Raw genomic sequence first — 6,044 nt, 5'->3', positions numbered from 1 at the left:
TAAAACGTTTTGATTTACTAAAATAAAAATTTTGGTCCACGAAGTTTGAGAAAACGGGTTCGGGAGTCGGTTACGCACGAGGAAGGATTAGCACATTCGTAACGCCCAAAATTGGTACCTAATTGATTAATTAATGTCTTAACGTCGGAAGTTGAAAACCTGAAAAGAATTAAAAATAAGACCCTCTCTTTTTTTATGTTGATTTTTTACGAAGAATTTGCTTGAATAAATCGAAACGGATGCTAAAGACCTTTTTGTCCTGAAGTAATAAAATGCCATATTCAGTACGTTAGGTCACAACATTTTAAACCCTCGAGAATAAGTTTGTCTTTTGATTTTCAAAACTCATGTATTTTAATCTTAAAAGGTTATTCGGTCATTTGGATCAGATGAGAAAAATTGAAACCCAATATGTTAGGGTATGACTTCTCGAGTTTCCAAATGCGGAACATTGCCTTATTTTAAAAATTTTCTTTTTATGAAATAATAGCAAATATGAAATTTAAATCGATGTGTTATTTATTTTGTTTGAAGTATAATAAAATGACACATTACGAATAAATACATTGGGACCTAATTCTCGATATGATTTGAACGAAATAGACTAAAATGGTAATATGAAACATGGAACAAGAATATATTAATAAAATGTTATGTTAATGAACGTCTACAATATGGAAATACTAATAAATAAATCATAGTATACATAATGCAATAATCACATACTATCACTTTAATACCAACACGAACAATCGAAGGAGAATAAAATAAAATAAACAACAAATAACTTCAATGATAACAAAAATACTATAGGCACCAAGCAAGACAAAACCAATTTTTAGAGTACAATAAGGACTAGTGAATAAATAAATAAATCCACAAGCAGATATTGAATAAAGTAGTTTGTAAAATATTGAAAATAGAAGAGTAAATTAAAATATAAATAAAATTAATGGAGCAATTATTAGATAAATACACAATAGATAATAATAATAATAATAATAAATATTGAAAATAAAATTGCAAATTAAAATGTAAATAAAATTAAGGGAGCAAATTTAATATAAAAATATTAAAAATAAAAGAGCGAATTTAAAATATAAATAAAATTAAGGGAGAATAAATATACAATAGATAATAATAATAATAATAATAATAAATATTGAAAATAAATATAACAATACAAGCATAAAGTGCACCATAGATAAAAAAGCAAATACAAATATAAATAAAATAAATAAGTAAAATAAAGTAGAAATAAAAATAATAATAACAATCTAAAGAACCCAAATTAAATAAATAGGGACTTAATTGACATTAAAATAAAATTAAAAGGTATAAATTGCAAATAAAAAAGCTGACAAGGCCCAGAATATAATGCGCTGAAACTAGCAATGACTAAATGGGAAAATATCCCTAGTCCTTATGTGATGCATTTCAACTCGCAAGGCCATGGATTAAATTTAAAATGAAATAAAATTAAATGGGCAAATTTAAAGAAAATGAAAAAGAAAATAGGATTAGATTGAAACAACCCAGAAAAGCGGAAGGGTCAGGGGCATAAATAGCCCAATTTCTGAAAACACACGGATCCCCCTGGAGTGGGTCGGGTCGACGTGGATAGGCCCTAAACGGCGTCGTTTTGGTGCCTGGGTTCCTAACCCAAAACGGTGTCGTTTTGCTTCTTTATTTGAACCAATTTTTTTTCTAAAAAAAAAACTTTATTTTTTCCTTCTTCATAAAAAAAGAAAAACAAAATTCTCTCAAAACCCTCTCCTCTCTCCTTCAAGTCCCCTAAGGCCGACCATGCTCCGGTCACTAGACCGCCATGGCGGCCACCGGTCGCCGACGACGACGTCGTCGTCCACGGTGGCTGAAAAATAAAAAAATGCCATTTTTTGGCCTTTCGACTCCCCGAGCCCAAAATTGACGTCTTTCAGTAGAGACGACGACCTCGGCCCCTCCACGACAGTGCAAATGAAAGTAAAAGGGGTAAGTTTTTATTCTTTTTCTTATTTTCTTTAAAAACTAGTAAAAAATGTAAAAGAAAAGAAAAATAAGTAAATAAAAAAAAGACCACCTTTTTCTTCTGTTAAATGTCGTATTTTCTTTTGTATTTCGATTTCTCTGTGTGCATTCGTAAAAAATACAACGATGTTTTTATGGCTTTTATATATCCGAATATTAAAAAAAATGATAATACATTTTGTCTATCATTTGTGTTGTTGTCCTTTTTGTTTTTCTCTTGCAGGTACGGAGGAGGCTACGTGGAGGTGTACGGAGGTACGAGTGCAGAGGGCCTTCGTGGAGGGGCTGCGGCGGTAGTTTGGGAGTGTTAGAGTTTTCTTTTTCTAAAAAGATATTGGGACATTTGGGCCGTCTAGGTTTTTTGGTTTTGGGCTTTGTAATTTGGGTTGTGATCAAAAGGGTTCGATTCGACTCATCACCATTTATGGAGGATCAACTGAAGCTCTGATACCTTTGTTATGAACAAAAATCAAGAAGCAAAAAATGGCAGAAAAATGAAGAGAGAAATTCTAGAGAGGGGAGGAAGAGTTTGAGAAGAAGGAAGAAGAATAAAAAGAACAGAGAGAGTGTGAGTGAGTGAGAGAATAATTCCTCAACAATTTTCACTAACAAAAAAACGACTTCAGCCAAAAATTAGAATATCATATATCATATATAACAGAAGATAACAACAAAAAGAAAATAGTAGGATGAAATGCCCCATATCATCGAGTCTTCTGCGCACCGTATCACTAAAGCAAAACACATCGTTTTGCTTGGTATTCATTTTGGCTAGTATCACTTTTCAACATGAGTATGTGAAAATTTCGTTGGTGGAGGCTACCAGAAGAAATAAACACTTGCATCGGTCATAATATAAAAGTACCAATTTCAGATTTGCCCAAATCAACAATTACATTACTAGGAAGGTAACTGGATCTTTGGTGTCTGAAATTAAGGCTGCCATTGAATCTGGTATTGAATTCAAGCAATATATCACAAATTAAATTGTAATAGGCCCATTTCGCCCGGGCCCATTAGAATAAAAAATAGAAATTAAAAAAAACCAAAAAAATAAAATAAAAAAAACACACAAACAAGAAAATCCAAATACCAATGTCCTTTTACAAATTTTACCAGCCCAAATACCCAAATTCATAAACCCCTAGCCCGTATAGCCCAAATTCAAAAAGAATTCCAACAGTCAAGCACCAAAAGCTTCTGGAACATGCCAGAACAGTGCCAGGGGGTTGGGTCTCACGAGCGGTTTCCTCGCACGGCTTCTTTCAAGCATACCTCTCCCCGCTCCTCCGTACGGATGATCCTGCAAAGAATACACGAGAAAGAGGCTAACAGAATACAACAGATGACAGCAAATAAAATGTATTTTTATTATTTATTTATTTACTCTGTAAATCGACTATAAAAAGCCAATGATATGTACCTGCAAAAAGTACGCACACTGTATGCATACTATACGTTTATGCACATACACAGAATATAGAAAAATCAGGGATATCAAAGGTGATCTCAAGTTTTTTTTCTGTTCTTTTCTCTTTCGATTTATCTCTTTGGTTGGCACGATTTTTTGTTAAGAAATAAGTCGATACCGATGAAAACCCAAACGTCTCGGGAATGAAGAGACTCGGGCAAGGGTCGAACGTTTTCTTCGATTTTTATTTATCTATTTTTTTTGGTTTTCTAAGAAGTAAAATATGATTTAAGGTTGTTTTAAAACAAAAAAAAAAACGAATGAGAAAGGATGGCTTACCGGATCTCCATGGTTGCGACTTGCGTGGGCAAGGATTTAGCCGTTGATCGCATGTCGTCAGCCTTTGATGGAGCTATTTGCATGTCGGCTGCTAGCCAAGTGAAACCCTATCAATTGGGGGTTAATGGCTGCTATTACTTCTAAGAAATAATTAAAAGCAGGTCATGTTTGAAGGAAAAAGGGTTTAAAATCACCTATAAGGCCAAACGACATCGTTTGCTAGCCATGAAGATCCACGCATTGGCCCGAATTGTGAATCGGATCTGCGCCAATTTTGTATAAGTAGGAAATTTATGCGCTAAGTCCTCTGCATTCGCGCGGGGCTTCAATTGCATCTGTTTCGCTTTGTTTTGTTTTTTAATTTGGCTCACTGATTTGAGCGCGTTTTCATATTAGTCCATGATACAGTACTGCGTTTTTGGGCTTGGGAAAATTTACAATTTCGGTCCTCATACATTTATGTGCATTGAGCATTGGTCCATATTATGAACAATTTATTTGCAAATTATCCTCTCTATTTTACTGCAATATTAATTTGGTCATTTATTTGTACAATTAGTTAATTTCAAATACATTTAATATGTGTATGCCTTAATCCAAGTTAATAAGTCTGTTTGCTACATTTGTATAATTATTTTTAGATTGTTCTTTTTGACATTATGTTTCCTATTCCTCTAAGTATTTTATATATATTTGTATACTAATCATTCGTTTTAGATTTTTATAATAACTACTATTTTGCATGTTGTAAATTTTTTTATATTACATTATTTTAATACCTCATTAATAAGTGCTTTCAATATATTTATATACAAAAATTATTTAAAATATTTCTTTACTTATGTCTCATTTACATGTTTTTATGTACATATGATACTGTTTTGGAAATCCGTCTTTGTATTTATAAAATTGTTATTTTAAAATGTGTCTTCATATTATATTATCCTTGTACGTTATTTAGTATTTCTTTTAAATATTTTTTAAGTAAAATGGTATGTATATAATTTTCTAATTTCACATGTATTTATTTTTATACGTATATTTTTAAAATAAAAAAATCTGTCATGTGTGTTATACCTTGCCATGTATTATTATTTATTCATATTCAATATATTTTTTAAGTTATCATTAAGCCTATATTTTTGTGTTTATATTTAATTTACATACATTATTAAAACCATGATATTTTTAAATATATAGTTTTTTTCTTTTAAAATTTTGCACCTAATTATTTTTATTAAATGCATAGTATATGATAAAATTAAATTAATTTTATAATTCGTATTTTTATTTCATAATATTTTAACATTTAATTATTTCCAATATATATATATATAACCTATATTAAATTATTTTATTATAGTCTACATTATTGATTTCAAATGAATATTTCTTTTAGGTATATTTTTCTTCTTTTCTCTTTAAAATTATTCATGAGTATAATGTATTTTTTCTGGGAACCATATTTTAAATTGTACCACTTATTTATTGTATACATTCTCATATTATCTTTAGGTATTATTATTTTTATATATATATTTTATTACCTATATAACTTATATATTTACTTTGTTTCTTTCATACATTATTAATTTCATTTTTTTTACAAGTAATTATACCCAATTTTACTTGTATTTACATGTTTCATAAATATATTATGTATATTATTTTATATCATGTATTGCCATTCCTTCATATTTAATACATTATTTAAGTTATCATGTGAATTATCAATTTTTGAATGAATTTGTGTTTTAAATATTTCATATATAATTCGATTTAAACTTTGTATTTTATAATAACTATTTCAATAAACATGTATCCCAATTTTTATGCAAATTTGTCAACTTGTATATATATAATATATTATATGATCATTAATTCATCATTATGTTGAAAATGTCTTATATTGATTTCTAATTCCATTTTGTTTCATACATGTTTTTTGTGCATCATTTTATTTTGTGTCATGTTAATTATCGTGTATATTATTTTTGTATTAATTATTCACTAAAAGAATTTTTGGTTACATTATACTTAGAATAATTGCATATAATTGTTGGATGTATTAAGTGAGGTTTATTGTACTTTGTGTATATTATGGTATATTCATCACCCTTTTTTTATGTTTTGTTACAATGCATTAAGTATTTCATCTACTTTAAAACAAATAAATGTATTTTGAGCAAATTTCCAATTTTCTTTATCATTCAAAAATTCTGAAATAAGTCAATATCCAATATTTGGGGAATTCGAAAAGTCATAC

At 29.3% G+C, this 6,044-nt stretch overlaps 1 long non-coding RNA gene across 1 annotated transcript; it reads right to left on the bottom strand.

The window, feature by feature from the left end:
- Positions 1-2,879: 2,879 nt before the first annotated feature.
- On the bottom strand, positions 2,880-4,321 carry LOC121208599 (uncharacterized). Its single transcript, XR_005903711.1, has 2 exons — positions 3,779-4,321; positions 2,880-3,331 (listed from the first exon to the last, which is right to left on the bottom strand). It is a non-coding gene; the product is annotated as an uncharacterized lncRNA (long non-coding RNA).
- Positions 4,322-6,044: the final 1,723 nt, after the last annotated feature.

Source organism: Gossypium hirsutum, chromosome A10, assembly GCF_007990345.1.
Source record: "Gossypium hirsutum isolate 1008001.06 chromosome A10, Gossypium_hirsutum_v2.1, whole genome shotgun sequence".
Lineage (NCBI taxonomy): Eukaryota > Viridiplantae > Streptophyta > Magnoliopsida > Malvales > Malvaceae > Gossypium > Gossypium hirsutum.
This window is presented reverse-complemented; position numbering and strand designations above follow the sequence as displayed.